Here is a 19,102-nt window from a genome sequence, read left to right on the forward strand (position 1 = left end):
GATATTTTAAATTCAAGCACATCCTCTGCCACGATAAAAAGTCTACGGGCAATGTTCGCTGCCCACGGTCTATCGGACGTCTTGGTCAGCGACAATGGCCCGTGCTTCACAAGCACTGAATTCCAGGACTTCATGGCAGGCAATGGAATTAACCATGTCAGAACGGCACCGTTCAAGCCGGCCTCAAACGGCCAGGCAGAACGAGCAGTGCAGATAATCAAACAGGGGATGCTCAGAATCTAAGGAGGTTCCCTACAAAGACGCTTATCACGCCTCCTGTTGGCCTATAGATCCCGACCACACTCGCTCACAGGGGTTCCACTCACAGAGCTGCTAATGAAAAGGACACTCAAAACCCGGTTATCCCTTATACACCCCAAATGAAAGAAATTGTTGAGAGCAGGCGCCAGCCACAATATGACTACCATGACAGGAATGCGAGGGCGCGATGCATTGATGTAAATGATCCTGTTTTTGTCCTCAACTACGCTGCAGGGCCCAAATGGCTCGCAGGCACTGTGATTGCCAAAGAGGGAAATAGGATTCTGGTAGTTAAACTTACCAATGGACAAATCTGCCGCAAACATGTGGATCAAACAAAAAGGAGGTTCAGCAACCCCATAGAAGAAGCAGAGGAAGAACACGACATAGAGTTCACTCCACCACAGGTGACCGAACACTGGAACCAAAGAGAGGAGAGCCCAATCACTGTGGGCAGTCTGGATAGGCCTGAGGCACTGCAAACAGCAGACACTCAGGCCAGCGCCCAACAACCGAAGCCCCAACTCAGGTGCTCTACAAGAGAGCGTAAACCACCAGACAGACTCAACCTGTGATCCCAATAAGACTTTGGGGGGGGAGGTGATGTCATGTATTCAACCAGCATTGTAACCCATGTATAATCTGACCTAAGTTGTACACTGTGAGAACAATGACCACTAGGTGGAAGACACTCCTAACCTGGGCCTTCAGGTATAAATGGGGAAGCTCCACCCACCTTCATCACTTTGAGTGCTAAGGAATAAAGGACAGGTCACAGACTGACCTTCTCTCAAGCATGGGCCTCGTGTGCATTTATACTGTATAGTAAGGACCTATCAGCTGCCTTTTATTCTCCCCAGCAGGATGGCAATGTCCCTCTAAAGGTCAAAAGTGAAAAGAGCTTGAGCATTCTCCTCATAATGGAAATGAATCCACTGTCAAAACTGCTCCTCAGTCAGCGGCTCTGAAGCTTGGCTTCAATGTGCGGTGACTGAATTTGTCAGCTGCTGCACAGCATGCTTTGGGGGAAGGGTGGAAATTAGACCTGCATCAAGACAGTTACAGACATGTACTTTGTAATAGGCATATACCATACCTGAGCTGGCGATACTTCAGGACTGAAATATTAGTCGAGTTCAAAGCTGAAGGAAAAGTTTCATATAAAAAAGCATTCGATCTCCTTTCACCTGTCCCTCATAATACAGTTTACATTTGTTACACTATGTTGTGTTACAAAGCAAAAATAAAGATATTAGAGGAAGCTTCCCTTAGTCTGCTTTGTGTAACAAAATTGTTCTTTATAAATGGGCTTAGGATTTGGTACATATAACACAGTGGAAATCTTCCCATCTCAGTTAAAAGATTGTTTTTCTACATGCAGGGATCTTTCAACCTTTTCCGCATAGGGGAACCTCCTGCAATTATTAACACACTCACATGGATCCTGGGTCCTGAATACAAAAGACAGTGGCTGTTGCCTGAGGCAAAACTTTGCTGTAATTGAAGAGAAGGTTTTAAAATTTTGTTTAAATAATAGCCTGCAAGCTCAACAAATATAGAACAATACAGAAACCTGCTGATCTCACCAGCTGTTGCTAACTTGGTCTGCCTTCGGAGAGATTGCAAGAAAACATGCAAAAGACGTTTGTGGCTGTCACATTTCAGGATTTTTTGAACAAAAGCGTGACTTTCAATATTCTCTTGGCTGCTGACCTGGTGCTCAAACTGTAATTGTATGGAACAAAAAAACCTTGTATTTATGTAGCATTTTCCAGGACATCCCAAAGCACGTCACAGCCATTTGAAGTGCAGTTACTGTTGTAATGTAGGCAAATTTGATAGCCAATTTGTGCACAGTAAACTCACACAAACAGCAATGCGATAAATGACCAGACAAACCTTTGTGTCTTGGTGGCATTGATTGATGAATAAATGTTGGTCAGGACACTGGGAGAACTCCCCTGCTTTTCATCGAGTAGCACCATGGATCATCTGGCCACTGGTTGAGAGACCACCTCAGCGAGATTGTCTCATCCCAATAATGATCAGCATCACTGCTGTGTTAAAGCAAGCAGGAAGAAACCTCATGAAGATCTAAATTATTAGATTAAAAACATAATGTTATATTGTCATTCACGTTTAAGTGATTGCAAAGAATCTCTTGTCAGCACTTCTTAATCAATAAAAATCTCACCATTAATTAAAGACTGGTCAGCTGCTCTCCAAACATGTTTGAATGTGCATGTATGGACCTCTGCCTTCCCTTGCGTCATAATGATGTGAATGAGCAGTCCTTGTTCACACTGCTGGGTAAATTGAGCCAATACTGCATTAGCTGGGGAGGTGAAGTTCAACCTGTTAGTGGAGTGATAGGAAGGTTGAGTGGAGCTCGGCTGGACACCAGGATGTTGGATTAAAAATGCCAAAAATTGGCAGCTATACATTTGAAAGAAAAGAAAGACTTGCATTCATCTAGCTCCTTTCACAACCACTGGATGTCCTAAAGTGCTTTACAGCCAATGAAGTACTTTTGAAGTGTCATCACTGTTGTAATGTAGGAAACAAGGCAGCCAATTTGTGCACAGCAAGCTCCCAAAGACAGTAATGTGAAAATGATAAACAGATAAACTGTTTTAGATATTGATTGAGGGATAAATATTGATTAGGACACCAGGGATAACTCCCTGCTCTTCTTCAAAATGGTGACTAGACTCTTTCACATCCACCTGGGAGGACAGAAAGGGCCTCTGATTAATGTCTCATCTGAAAGACAGCACATCAGACAGTGCAGCACTCCCTCAGTACTGCACTCAAGTGTCAGCCTAGATTTCTGTGCTCAAGTCTCGGGGTGTGGTCATCATCATCATAGGCAGTCCCTCGACTTGCTTCCACGCCAAAAAGGGATGAGTTCACAGGTGTTTCAACCTTCTGACTCAAAGAGCTACCAACTGAGCCACAGCTGACACTTTGGAAGGTAAACCATGACAAATTTTACTTAATAAACGTAATGGTGTTACAGACATTCCCCCTTTCCCTTCTATATTTTAATTTATATGCCAGTGTTAGAAGATAATAAAGTTAGGGACAGTTTCTACCTCTGTGTTTGGCAACCCATGAATTTCTGCCCCTTGGCAGAAACACAGGCTGACGAGCCCAGATGTGGAAAATCCTAGGGAGTCTGATTATTTTTAAAGATTGCAATTATATAAGACTAGCAGATCTATTGTGGTATTGCTTATGGTAAGTTGGAAAATACACTGTTATATTGCTGTACGAGTGTGAGGTCAATTAGTGCTGATTGCTGCTCGGCAATTAGAGGTTGGAAGAAACCAGTAGGAAATGATTAGCTATATTTTTTTCCAAAAAAGTGTGACACAAAAATCTCTATTTTGACAAAGTGTGAAACTTGAAGTGTGCCAACGCATACCAAATTCTATAGACATAGGCAGGAGAATTGTACCATGTAATGTATAATATATTATTCTGCTGCTAAGGTCTCCGAACTCCTATGTTTGAATGTTCTTTTGAAGGCAGGCTATTGAAGTACACACAAAAGGATCAATTGAATGAATGTGGAGCCTTAGCCCTTCAGCACATGTTGGAAAATTGCAGGTGTAATCCCGACGCACTGCCGGTGAGTGAGACGCTGTGCTGGGAGTGCACATTTGGAAAATCAGTCCCAATATTTGTAATGTAATCTCAACGATTTTCTGTAGAAAACTGAATTAGTGGGGATGAAATTGATCTTGGATGTCAGTGCACAATAGGTGGTAGTGGATCAGCAGCCCGTGTTTACACCCTGACAGATTTTCCCTTCCACCCCAGCCTACCAGCAAGTACTTCATTATGACCTGAGAGCCATGAAATGTCAGGGCTCTGGAGCATGCAGAAACTAACCTTGCCCTTTTGAGAAGCTTGATCTACTCTGAAACATTGACCTCAAGATAGGAGCTTTCTTCTGGTGAAGATTGCTTCTGCTAGATTTACAGTGCCCTAAGGCAGCATGCAATGAAAGGTGGGGCAGGGAGTTAAAATGCATTAAAGTATTAATGGATAGTAAACATGCTGTCAATCTGCACCACATTAAACAATCCGAGAAAATTCTGCATTGCTGTTCATGCATCTTCTCCGAGAGACGTGCGTCATGCCTACATTGCTACAGTGTGTTCATGAATATTTGTTATGCTGTTCTAAATTGAAACACAAATTGTAAGCTTATTGCTTATTTAGCAGTTTAGGGAGCACTGTAATATATGTGGTATTTTAACAGTATTGCAAAAATTCATCATTCAAAGAGTGACTAAAGTAAATGTTGGTCCCTTAGAAGATGAGAAGGGGGATTTAATAATGGGAAATGTGGAAATGGCTGAGACCTTAAACAATTATTTTGCTTCCGTCTTCACAGAGGAAGACACAAAAACCATGCCAAAAATTGCTGGTCACAGGAATGTGGGAAGGGAGGACCTTGAGACAATCAATATCACTAGGGGGGTAGTGCTGGACAGGCTAATGGGACTCAAGGTAGACAAGTCCCCTGGTCCTGATGAAATGCATCTCAGAGTGTTAAAAGAGATGCCGGAAGTTATAGCAGATGCATTCGTTATAATTTACCAAAATTCTCTGGACTCTGGGGAGGTACCAGCGGATTGGAAAGCAGCTAATGTAACGCCTCTGTTTAAAAAAGGGGGCAGACAAAAGGCAGGTAACTATAGGCCGGTTAGTTTAACATCTGTAGTGGGGAAAATGCTTGAAACTATCATTAAGGAAGAAATAGCGGGACATCTAGATAGGAATAGTGCAATCAAGCAGACGCAACATAGATTCATGAAGGGGAAATCATGTTTAACTAATTTACTGGAATTCTTTGAGGCTATAACGAGCATGGTGGATAGAGGTGTACCGATGGATGTGGTGTATTTAAATTTCAAAAAAAGGCATTCGATAAGGTGCCACACAAAATGTTACTGCAGAAGATGTAACGCGGAGTCAGGAAATGTATTAGCATGGATCAAGAATTGGCTGGCTAACAGAAAGCAGAGAGTCGGGATAAATGGGTCCTTTTCGGGTTGGAAATCGGTTAGTGGTGTGCCACAGGGATCGGTGCTGGGACCACAACTGTTTACAATATACACAGATGACCTGGAAGAAGGGACAGAGTGTAGTGTAACAAAATTTGCAAATGACACAAAGATTAGTGGGAAAGCGGGTTGTGTAGAGGACACAGAGAGGCTGCAAATTGATTTAGATAGGTTAACGAATGGGCTAAGGTTTGGCAGATGGAATACAATCCGGAAAGTGTGAGGTCATCCACCTTGGAAAAAAAAAGAGTAAAAGGGAATATTATTTGAATGGGGAGAAAATACAACATGCTGCGGTGCAGAGGGACCTGGGGGTCCTTGTGCATGAATCCCAAAAAGTTAGTTTGCAGGTGCAGCAGGTAATCAGGAAGGCGAATGGAATGTTGACCTTCATTGCGAGAGGGATGGAGTACAAAAGCAGGGAGGTCCTGCTGCAACTGTATAGGGTATTGGTGAGGCCACACCTGGAGTACTGCGTGCAGTTTTGGTCACTTTACTTAAGGAAGGATATACTAGCTTTGGAGGGGGTGCAGAGACGATTCACTAGGCTGATTCCGGAGATGAGGGGGTTACCTTATGATGATAGATTGAGTAGACTGTGTCTTTACTCGTTGGAGTTCAGAAGGATGAGGGGGGAGCTTATAGAAACATTTAAAATAATGAAAGGGATGGACAGGATAGAGGCAGAGAGGTTGTTTGCACTGGTCGGGGAGACTAGAACTAGGGGGCACAGCCTCAAAATACGGGGGAGCCAATTTAAAACCGAGTTGAGAAGGAATTTCTTCTCCCAGAGGGTTGTGAATCTGTGGAATTCTCTGCCCAGGGAAGCAGTTGAGGCTAGCTCATTGAATGTATTCAAATCACAGATAGATAGATTTTTAACCAATAAGGGAATTAAGGATTACGGGGAGAGGGTGGGTAAGTGGAGCTGAGTCCATGGCCAGATCAGCCATGATCTTGTTGAATGGCGGAGCAGGCTCGAGGGGCTAGATGGCCTACTCCTGTTCCTAATTCTTATGTTCTTATGTTCTTATTGTATCTTTCCAAACAATATTTATTATTGTTTTGAGTATATGATTATGAACATGACTATGTGGGAGAAAATTACCTTTTCTGGTTCTATTGTTGCACAATAAACAGGATCTTTTTATTTTTAAGAGTGCTGTTAATTTGCCAGGGTATTCTGTCTAGGACTGCTGCCATGTGCGAGAATATGTAAAAATACCAATTTTTCCTGGAGTACAAAAGCAATTGTGTTTTCACGGTGTTAGGAGATAATTCTACTAAATACCTACAATAAGTATAAGAACAATGGTGATTTCTGAACAAGACATAATTCATCGGCCAAGAAATTGGATAAGGCCCGAAAACGGGTGGTGGCACTGGCCAGTGCTATTTGCCTGCACCCGTTCGAAGTGGTGCGTGCATCACGCAAAATTCATGCTGCCTGCTCATTAACGTGATTGGAGTGCTGATCTCTGTGCTAACTGCGCTGCTGATTGGCTTAGCACTTAACCGGGGGGGGGGGGGGGGGCGCAATATCGGATGCAGTCTACTGCCTAATAAAGTTTGGCCTAGGTTCTCTCCACTACTTAAAGGGGAGATGCTTTGTTGCAGAAGCACCTCATTTTCACTCTAGAGAAAGCCATGGCACAACAACCTAGAGAACGAGCTAGGAAATGTTCAGATGCTGCACTTGAGGCCTTGGCCATGTGATCCTACAAAGGTGGGCTGTCCTGCACCTACAGGGAGGCAAGAAGCCATCCAAGGTCATTTGCAGAAGGTTATGGGAAGAGATTTCAGAATCTGTCATGGCCACTATTGTTGTCTCAAGGACCTGGATCCAGTGTTGCAAAAAGTTAAATGACCACACACGGTGATCATGGTGAGTGAAGACTTCAGCAAATTCCACATCCCACCATCTGTACCACAAGCCTCACACACTGCTCAATGCACCACACCCTCATCACTCACCTACCAACAATCTCTGCCTATCACAATTCATACCTCACAATCATAGCTACATTTCACCCTCACAACCTTACCACTGCTGCAACACTCACACCCACATCTCACACCTTGCACACACTCAGCTATTCAACTATCACAGGCACATCACCCAAACGCATTGCACCACACTCAATGAGACAGTTCCCTGTCTCTTGCAGGCCAAGGTGGTACAGAACAGTCTTGCATTTATATAGCGTCTTTCATGACCACCGGATGTCCCAAAGCGCTTTACAGCCAATTAAGTACTTTTGAAGTGTACTCACTGTTTAGTGTAGGAAACGCGATAGCCAAGTTGCAAATAGCAAGCGCCCACAAACAGCAATGTGATAATGACTAGATAATCTGTTTTAATGAAGTTGATTGAGGAATAAATATAGGCCAGGATACCGGGGATAACTCCCCTGCTCTTCTTCAAAATAGTGCCAATAGTGAGAGAGCAGATGGGACCTCGGTTTAACGTCTCATCCGAAAGACGGCACCTATGACAGTGCAGTTCTGAGGATGTAACGAACAGGGTGGATAAAGGGGAACCAGTGGATGTGGTGTATTTGGACTTCCAGAAGGCATTTGACAAGGTGCCACATAAAAGGTTACTGCAAAAGATAAAAGTTCACGGGGTTGGGGTAATATATTAGCATGGATAGAGGATTAGCTAACTAACAGAAAACAGGGAGTCGGGATAAATGATTCATTCTCTGGTTGGCAATCAGTAACTAGTGGGGTGCTGCAGGAATCAGTGCTGGGACCCCAACTATTTACAATCTATATTAACGACTTGGAAGAAGGGACTGAGTGTAACGTTGCCAAGTTGATGTTACAAAGATGGAAGGAAAAGCAATGTGTGAGGAGGACACAAAAAATCTGCAAAAGGACACAGACAGGCTAAGTGAGTGGGCAAAAATTTGGCAGATGGAGTATAATGTTGGAAAGTGTGAGGTCATGCACTTTGGCAGAAAAAAAATCAAAGAACAAGTTATTATTTAAATGGAGAAAGATTGCAAAGTGCTGCAGTATAGCGGGACCTGGGGGTACTTGTGCATGAAACACAAAAGGATAATATGCAGGTACAGCAAGTAATCAGGAAGGCCAATGGAATCTTGGCCTTTATTGCAAAGGGGATGGAGTATAAAAGCAGGGAAATCTTGCTACAGCTATACAGGGTATTGGTGAGGCCACACCTGGAATACTGCGTGCAGTTTTGGTTTCCATATTTACGAAAGGATACACTTGCTTTGGAGGCAGTTCAGAGAAGGTTCACTATGTTGATTCCGGGGATGAGGGGGTTGACTTATGAGGAAAGGTTGAGTAGGTTGGGCTTCTACTCATTGGAATTCAGAAGAATGAGAGGTGATCTTATCGAAACATATAAAATTATGAGGGGGTTTGATAAGGTGGATGCAGAGAGGATGTTTCCACTGATGGGGGAGACTAGGACTAGAGGGCATGATCTTAGAATAAGGGGCTGCCCATTTAAAACTGAGATGAGGAGAAATGTCTTATCTCAGAGGATTGCAAGTCTGTAGAAATTGCTGCCTCAGAGAGCTGTGAAAGCTGGGACATTGAATAAATTTAAGACAGAAATAGACAGTTTCTTAAACGATAAGGGGTTATGGGGAGTGGGCAGGGAAGTGGAGCTGAGTCCATGATCAGATAGCCATGATCGTATTAAATGGCGGCGCAAGCTCGAGGGGCCGTATGACCTACTCCTGCTCCTATTTCTTGTGTTCTTACCTCAGTACTGCACTGGAGTTTCAGCCTAGATCTTTGTGCTCAAGTCTCTGGAGTGGGACTTAAACCCACAACCTTCTGACTCAGAGGTGAGGGTGCTACCAACTGAGCCACTGGCTGCCGCTTGAAACCATTGCTGCTGATGATGGTATGGTCATACCTAATCATTTTTCTCACATCCCACTTCTTCTTCATCCCACAATCTCTTCTCACTTACAAGCTGCTGATGGTGCATGCATGGATATCTTGCTTTCCCCCTTCCCTCACCACAACCTGACCCTTGTGTCTTTCTGCTTTCAGATACCCAAGAATTTCCAGCAGGCCAGCCTGTCCATTATCATCAGCAAACTAACAGAGAAGACAACGAAGAAGAAGAGACACTGCCATTGCATTTGACACTCGCAGACATCAGCTCAGAAAATTGCACTGCACAGACTTTAGAGGGTAGTATAGTTGTGGGATCGGCACATAGTGAGGCACTGGGCATAATTGGGCTGCAGCAAGGCGAGGGGGAAAGGCCAGCTCCCTGGAGGGCGAGTTCGCGCACGGGTTCTGCTGCACAGAACTCAGATATTGACCTCGATGGGGCAGCTTTCAGAAGAATGATAGGCATGCACACGGAAATGCTAGCTGCAATGGCAAGCCTGCCAGAGAGCAGCATATCAGTGTCTAGGAGCATGGAGGAGTCTGGATCCAACAGTGCTTTGCGAAGTGCTTGGCGCCCATGCTTTCCAGGATGGAAATGATGCACAACAGCTGGAGAGACCTTGTAGACCCAAAGATGTGTGATGGGCGATCTTGCAACTTCCATTGCAGCACAGGCGTAAGCACCGACTAACCTCCTGCAGGCTCAGCTTGCTGCCACGCAAGCTCAGACTGCTGCCATCATCGCTGGATTTACAAGTATCAAAAGGGCTTGCAGGGTATCACAGCAGGACAGCAATTTGTCCTCCAACAGCTGGCTAGGAATGCTGAAGCTCACACTCTTGGAGAGTCGCAGTGGGTCAGTAGAGCAGCAACCTGCTGTCCTCTCTCAGGGTGACAACATTCCTACTCTCACCACTGCCACTCCACCATTGTCCTTGTCGCTGCTTGCCATCCAGCCAGCCCAGACTGCTGCCGCCCAGCCTGAGGTGGCGCAGTCTACAGCTGGGCCTTCTAGGTCCAGAACTGGTCAAGATCGTAATGCATGGCCATCTGTAGTCTTCCACACTGAAAGTCAGCAGCCTTCCACCAACCATAGTGCAGCCACTGGCAGAGCACTTCATAGGAGCACTCGAGTTGGAAAAGGCACACGAAAGACAGATTAGTTTAATGCCTCTGGTACCAAGCCGGTGTGCAGCAGTGCACCCCGAGTGCTGTTGCTGTTGTTGGGGGTCAGACGTTGCAGGCGCAATGGATGGGAACTCAGAAGAAGCTCGCAATCCGGAAGGCACGGCTTCAGGGCTGGAAGTTGCTGGCAGCTCCCCACCCTCAGGTGCTGTCGACCCGACTACTATGACACGGGGGGATTCTGCGCCATGTCCCGATCCCGTTGATTGCTGCATAGCATCGACAGAGTCGGCGGCTCGCTCCATCGCGGTGATCAGACGCGATATATCCTTCGGCTGTCATTCTGATAGAGCCGCGATGTTTGCGGCGATCATAGCCATGGCCTTGAGCAGCTCTCGAGCTATGTTGACGCTGGCCTGTGACAGATGCACCATGTCCTGGTACACGCCTATCTGTCATGCAGCAACCGACCTTTTCTGCACCAACCTCCATCGCTGCGGCAAAGGCGCTGCAACGCTGGGGGTGCATTGCTGCTCACCGCTTGGCCCCGCAGAATCAGAGGAGGCATGGGGAAATCCCATGAATATAGAGTCGGTGGTGGAGGATGTTCCAGCTGGCCCACATGGAACTGGTGTATCCTCCTCCATCTCCACCCCCGCCTCTACCTCCACTGGCTCCAGGATCAGTGGCTCGTCCTCTTCCTCTTCATCTTCATCATCTCTGCCAGTGGTGAAGTCGGGAGACGGCTGGGTGATGCCAGAGGTGGAGGCCTATCTGTCCCTCGTCTGGTCTCTCTGCGAAGGTGTGGTCTGAATCGTCCGAGTCTGGAAGTACAAAACACCATTTAAAAATGCTTGGCACCAGGGGAGGGGTCAGGATTACACGAGTACATGAGTACAGTGACGTAGCGCAGTCTTACTTAAATGTCCATTGTAAGGGGTGGTCCTGGGGGTCAGGTTCACCTCTGACCTACTTGAGCGGTTCGAATCGCTCCCACTCCCTTGGGTTCTAGACTCTGGATTTATTTGGGGGATGTGATAAAATGCAAGAGAGCACTGGTTTGGTGCAAAAGGACTTTGATTTTATTAAGGATAAGAAAATACAATGTCACACTTATAATTACACTAATAAAGAACAGTACATCACACATTCAAAGGGGTTGCAGTGAAAATTACACCTCCCATCTCCCAAATACCTAATACTGGCTAGGTTAGACTCCAGGGCAGACAGGGACTATGCTTACCAATCCTTTCTGGTTAGTTAGCGGTAGTTCACGATTTCGGGGTTCGTTGGATTCTGTCGGTTCTGCTTGCCATATCCCGAACATCGGAGAGGACTTCTTACTGCCCAATCTTCAGTTGGGTTGAGTCCGCTGATGCGGTAGGGCACGTTTTGGATTTGTGGGGTCAGTACCCATTTTCTTTCGTTAGAAATAGGTTTCAAAGTCCTTTTAGGTAACGTTTTCACCTGTTGGTAGTCAGGCCTAGATTGTAGAATGGAAACTTTCGATTCTTCGGTTTCTTCCTTGTGAAGTTTTGTTTCGAGGTTGGTCGATCGCGGTGGTTTTAGTGGTACCAGGTTGGCTATGGTCCATTGCTGCCGCGATGGTGATGTTCTTCCTTCCTTTTCGATTTCAGGACGTCAGGGCTGGAGAAGTTAGTTTACAACAATCACGTTGGTTTCTCTCCCTTCTTGATGGCATAGGCGTGGTATGGCACTAGCACTAGCACAAGCAGTGTCTCTCGAGGCAAGAGCATAAGCAGCAAAAGCATACCCTTTGTTAAAACAGGGGCCCAGTTATACTGTTTGAGCTGTCCTAATCTTCGCGCCAAATCAGTCCCGAATTCTTTGTTTAATTTTGGCGGGCCCGAGAATTCTTCGTCATTTTTTTGGCGGGCTCATTAAAAGTTAATATGTCTCGGGTGGGCTGATCTTCTAAATCTGTTTCTTGATGGGAATATTAGCTTAGTAATCGCAATGTCCTTTGTGCTTGGTTTTTGCATGCAGGCTGGAGTGGACCTTTTGTTTTTATACATAGGCTGAAAATGGCTTTCCAGGTTCAGGTTGATGGCTGGCCATCTCTGAGTTAATTGTTGCAATGTTAATGTCTCTTGTGGAGAAGGGTTTTCGAGTATCCATTTTCCAGACAATTTACTTTAGCCTCACTAGTCCCAGGCAGTTTCAATAATCAAACTGGCTTCTTTAGTTCTCTAGTCCTGCCCACAGACTTAATTTGTCTTGTAGAATCCCAAATTCGATTAAAGTCCGTAGTTTCTTCCATGAGCATTTTAGGACTTCAAACTTTCTGGGAGATAGTTCCAAATTAAATTTCCTTTCCAATGAGTCCAAACACTGGGGGTGGGGGGGGCTTCCCATGAATTTTTCCCTTCTCTTACACCACCACTGCTGCATTATTGCATTACATATCGCAGACAGACAATACATATATACATATACATATGCATTGCGTTACATGCCCCCAACATTGCAATACATCACGTGAGGCCAACAGTACAGTGCAATAAACTTACATTACATTACATGAGGCCAACATTACAGTTACAGTTACATTACATGACATGATAGGACCACAACACAGACCGGGGATTGTATTGAACTAACCACCCTGTGTGAGTGGGTCAGCTTCAATGCTGGTGGTGGCACAGTTGCTATCCCCGACCAGCGATAGGGCACAGATCTCGATTTCTGTCAATGGCTCTTGGGTTGTGGGTCCTCCCCCGTGCGCCGTTGATCGGCTACTATTGCAGATGTCTTCTTCTGCAGAAAATGAAGTAAATGAAAGTAAAAATCTTCAATCCATTTAACATCGCAGACACACACACACATCAAAATACTACGTTGATCCTCTTGTCATTGCTTGAAAGCACGAATACATCACCGTAACCTTAAGATAAATAACATCATCCATGTGACACTGAACCTACATTTACATGGTACGTGGCATATGGGGATACATAAATAAAATCATTACTTACTCTTGCTACCATCACCAGGTCGTTCCACCTCTTACGGTACCTTTCCCTGGTGCGTACCATGGTACTTTTGGAGGGCACAACCTCCTGGATCTCGTCCCATATCCTGTTGTACTCCTTCGGAGGGGGCTTTCCACGACCACCCTTTGTTAGGTCGGAGTACCTCTGTAATATTCTCGAGCAGGGCAGGTAGCTCCATCTCATTGAAGGCAGGTGCCCTCAACCTCCTGTCCTTTTCGATGTTCGTGCGCTTCGACTTTTTAAAAAAACATTTCCATTATATTTATGTTGTTATGATTTTTGCTTTGTAAAATATGTCTAATTATTGTTCAAACTGTATAATTATTATTGTCATGAATTTTTTTAAACTCTGCAATCTGTTAGTAAACCAACTGACCCTTGACTAGCTTGCTGCTCCTTCTCACTCTCTCTCCCTCGACTTCAACTCACTGCGCATGCGTGGGTGACCCCTGACCTCCGAAATTGCAGGCAAAATGCTTCTGTGAAAAAAAACTAAGAAAAAAATATCCTGCATGCGCAGTTCAGTGCCGCACCGTTCATCGAAAAGAAAGTTGATCTGGATCGGCTCATCATCATCATAGGCAGTCCCTCGGAATCGAGGAAGACTTGCTTCCACTCTAAGAATTAGTCCTTAGGTGGCTGAACAGTCCAACACGAGAGCCACAGTCCCTGTCACGGGTGGGACAGATAGTCGTTGAGGGAAAGGGAGGGTGGGACAGGTTTGCCGCACGCTCTTTCCGCTGCCTGCGTTTGATTTATGCATGCTCTCGGCGATGAGACTCGAGGTACTCAGCACCCTCCTGATTATAATGTTACCTACCGTCTGCTGCAAACTGCTCGCATACCACCGAAAAAAAATTGACCCAAATTGCCCTCTTCGGTCTCAGCAGTATGCCAGCGGTTTGAAATGACGCACTGCCGACATACCACCGAGAAATGGGCGGACCTTATGCAATGACCAATTTCGGGCCCTGAATCTATAACTATTTTTGAAAATGTATGTATATATATATACACACACTGAAATTTGATTAATTGTTGTATGATTATTTCTAACTGAGAAGAGTGAACTGTCAGATCTCATTGTTGTACCTTCAGCTGCAATATGGAGAACAATCCTTGTAATATAAAATCTGCTGCTGTAGCTAAATTTGGTATTAGCCTCCTTTACTATCTCACCTGTTGCATCTTTAAAAGTCTCCGATTTAGAGACTGTAACCAGAAGAAAATAATATAGTAGAATCAAAGTTAATTTAATGTAGACACTGCAGGAAATCTCATTCAGAATAATAAATTTCATATTATAATAATGTGATGCCATACCTTTTCTCAAGCCAATGTTTCTACCAAACATTTAAATATATAGGGATACAGGAGTGGCATGTCTATCTCTTCATTGTCATTTCTCTACCCCCCCCCCCCCCCCCCCATTTAGCTTATATGAAGTCACATCAACAATTTTTTGTTGATTATTCTTCAGATCTTGTCAAAGCATTGCCCAACCAAGCAGTTGGCTGAGATCCCAGATTAACTTGCAGGGAAGCAATCACTTTAAAAGACATCAAGCTGATGTGTTAAATAATATGTGCAAGGAACATTTTGTTCAAAAGCCTTATTGAGACCTTAGATCAATTGGTTTCACTTGCACATCTGTCAGGTGATGTGGAATTATTTGCATATCAGGAATAAAACATTCCCATTTCAGCTCAAGAAAAAAATGAAGTGAAAATCTTAGATGGAATTAACCTGCTTTTCAAGTAACAAGAGGACAGAGGATGGGAGTAGTTGCAAACATTTTCTGAGCTAATTTCATGAAATAGGAAAAGTAAGAAATCAAACAATGCCATGCTGTTGTGCTGCCAACCCTTCAAAGCTTTATAACATGTTCAGGACCTAAGAAAAAGGTTTTAAAAACAATAACAAATCCTTCCCTTACAATGCAGATATCATGAACAAATCTGGACAGTTATTTCTGATGCATTTGTTTTGCTAGATCTACTGGTGTGACTAAGATGATTGAATAATGTCTCAATTGTGGTGCCCAGGCCATCCTCCCTGCACATAGTTGGGTGCATCATGTACATGCCTACATATGCAGTGATGGTCAGTTTCTGAAGAAACTGGAGCTCCCTGTGTGCGGCCAGTAGATCTTAACTACCACGCCATCTACTGCCCTGAGGATTCAGATACATACCAGTGGATAGGTATAAGGGACAGCGTAGCATGACCTCATGGTACACATTATATTATGGAGTGGTTGTGTCAGCTACTTGTCATTACTCCAAGACCACACCACCATCTTGGATAGATTTTAATGGGGACAGAACAGTTCACACTGTTTTGGTTTGGTAGCTCTGCATTGGCATTTTCACTCTACATTTATGCTACAAGTGCAAACATTTTAGGATATCAAGATCTTAATGCATTCCTCATAAGTACTTTATAACTACCATGGAACCAGAATAAGAGTAAGCCAAAAATGGTTAATGTGAGTCCTAAGTAGACCCAAGTGCCATGCCAAGCTGAGTAGACTGAATGACCTTCCATTATTCCTACATTATCTTATTTAATAATTTTGCTCCTCAAGTACTATCTATAATTTTCCAGCTCTAGTTCCAGGAGTATAGCTCCAATTAGCCTAGTTATTTAAACTATACAGTCTTTAAAAAAAGTAAAAATAACTTTTTTTCAAATCTTACTATGCCAAATATTTAGGAATGTATTCTTAAATGAATAATACTTTGAGAGAATAAGTTTTTAAATTTGTTTTACTAGTGGTTTAGTTTCTTGTCACTTATCTCCTCTTTTTGTTTTGGATTTAATTTAAAGAAAATGCTGCTATCCATCATGTTAAGTAATTGAATCATGAGTCCCCTTAATCAAGGCAGAATAATCGGAGTTCCCTCAGTCAACCTTAATAAAATAAAGTGTGTATTTGCAATACCAAAGTTCTGCTTGGTCGCTTGGGATGACAAGACCAGATTTCTGATTGGTTCCCTTGGAGGACAAGGCACACTCAGCAGTTTGTTTGGAATGTGCAGTTAGATCCTGCCTGAGTAATCAAGTACTTTGCAATGTGTAATTTGATCCATTCATTACACAGGCTCCAGACTGCTTTCAGAGAACAGACAGGGCTCACCCTCATGGGTAAGGACATTCTCCCCCTGCAACAGGTTTCTGGCCTTCCCCCACCCCCAAGTTCATGAACTCCCCCCTGAATTCCTGACCTCCCCATGGCCAAGTTCCTGACCTACACCCCCCCGCCCCGAGTTCCTGACCTTCCCCTGCAAGTTCCAGATCTTCTCCCCACCCCACGATTTCCCGACCTTCTACCCCTCCCCGCACCCGCGAGTCCCTGACCTCCCCCCAATGATTTCATGACCTTCTCCCCCACGAGTTTCTGACCTTCTTCCCTCTCCGAGTTCCTGACTTCCCTCCCCTCAGAGTTCTTGCCCTCCCCCGCTCCAAGTTCCTGACCTTCCCCCTCACCAAGTTCCTGACCTTCTCTCCCGAACAAGTTCACAACCTTCTCCCCCCCCACCAACAAGTTCCTGAACTCCCCCCCCTCTCCTTCTCTCCCCGCACCCCTCCCCCCACCACCACCCCATAGATGGGGCATTGTTTGTGATCACTGATTCTTAACGGGTTTATTGGGTATGAAGTGAATAGTGACAGTTATGACTTCCGGATTTTGTCCAGTCCAATTATGTTAATTGCTGCACATGTGCCGGCTTTCCGAGAAACATAGAAACATAGAAAATAGGTGCAGGAGTAGGTCATTCGGCCCTTCGAACCTGCACCACCATTCAATAAGATCATGGCTGATCATTCACCTCAGTACCCCTTTCCTGCTTTCTCTCCATACCCCTTGATCCCTTTAGCCATAAGGGCCATATCTAACTCCCTCTTGAATATATCCAATGAACTGGCATCAACAACTCTCTGTGGTAGAGAATTCCACAGGTTAACAACTCTGAGTGAAGAAGTTTCTCCTCATCTCAGTCCTAAATGGCTTACCCCTTATCCTTAGACTGTGTCCCCTGGTTCTGGATTTCCCCAACATCGGGAACATTCTTCCTGCATCTAACCTGTCCAGTCCCGTCAGAATTTTATATGTTTCTATGAGATCCCCTCTCATCCTTCTAAACTCCAGTGAATACAGACCCAGTCGATCCAGTCTTTCCTCATATGTCAGTCCTGCCATCCTGGGAATCAGTCTGGTGAACCCTCGCTGCACTCCCTCAATAGCAAGAACGTCCTTCCTCAGATTAGGAGACCAAAACTGAACATAATGTTCCAGGTGAGGCCTCACCAAGGTCTTTAGGGAGGAGAGGGAAAACGTAGAGTCGATGTAAAGGGAGCTGATGTGGGGTTGGAAGAACGTGATCCGTGTCTAACAAGGGTGGAGAACGTGATCCGTGTTCCCATCTAGATCATATTCTCGCTCTCATCCCCCCCCCCCCCTCTTAGACCTGGATCACTTTTTCCACCATCCCCACTGTCCTCTTTGTGCTCTTCCCCCCCAGCCCCCCCGAGCTCCTGACCTCCTCCTCCCATCCAATCCTCTCCTCCGATTTTCTCTCACCCCCTCCGATCCTCTCTCTCATCCCCTCCGATCCTCTCTCTTGCCCCCTCCGATCCTCTCTCTCACCCCCTCCCTCTTGCCCAGCGCCCCCGTCCCCCACAACAAATCCCCTGACCTTGTCTGCATGGAGCGGAGGAAATCGTGGCTGTATAGGCCGCAGCCGCAGCACCGCTGGGTACTGCGCACCCGGATCGAGTGAGAATGCGCAGTAGAAAACGGGCACGCATGTCCTCCCATAGCTTTCAGCTTCATTATGAGGCCACATGAAGCACTAGAGTCAAAGCTTTTTACTTTACAGCTTACAACAGTGGGTGGTCTCCTACAAAGCCACCACCTGTCCTGTATACTCTTCATGAAAACCAAATCTAGCCTGTTCCTTTCTGACTCCAAAGCATCTGATATGCAGGCTGAGACAATGGGAAGAGCTGCCTTAAGCGGCACTTATATCAGTGAGATTCCTGGATAGTTTTTGGGCAAGAAACTACACTGAACTCTGAAACTCTGAGTGAGTGTGTGCCTCAAACAGAATCCTATTCACTAGCATTAGAAGTGAAGCTCAGAGGTAAGTCGCTGGTTCCTGACATTGCTTCACATCCTCAACCACGGCAGGTTTTTTTGAATTCTGCATGAATACCATCCATGCCTGCCATCCTTTAATTAGCTAGGCAACACACTGTGTGGTCCACTTCCTCGCATCAAACTGATTCATTAAGGCATCTTATTTGAGCAGTACCTTGTGCTGGCTTATCTAACCTCCATGTAGATGGGTCCGAATTGAAATTAAATTTTATGAGAATGAATTCTTATGTGTGGCAGATTGGGCTTAGATGCATTTTAAGCTTTATTGGCAGACTTACCAACTTTCCCATATCGAGTGACAGCCTCATGTCAGCTTGCTATCTTCTGCCCTTCTACTTGGGACTGTAATTTGACACCTTCACGATGATGGCAAACCTTACGTTTACCATCTTGGTAGAACCTCCATCAACTGCTTTTATAACACATCACATGTCTATTGTTCCCAATGTGAGGCTACCTCTTCTAGGTGATCTCTGATTGGTTAACCAATCAGTTGGTAAACAGCAAGGAGACTCAACAGCAGCCAAAGAATAGACAACACAGATTAAAGTGTGTCATGTAACATTAACGACCAA

The sequence above is a fragment of the Pristiophorus japonicus genome, chromosome 7, assembly GCF_044704955.1.
Source record: "Pristiophorus japonicus isolate sPriJap1 chromosome 7, sPriJap1.hap1, whole genome shotgun sequence".
Taxonomy (NCBI): Eukaryota; Metazoa; Chordata; class Chondrichthyes; family Pristiophoridae; genus Pristiophorus; species Pristiophorus japonicus.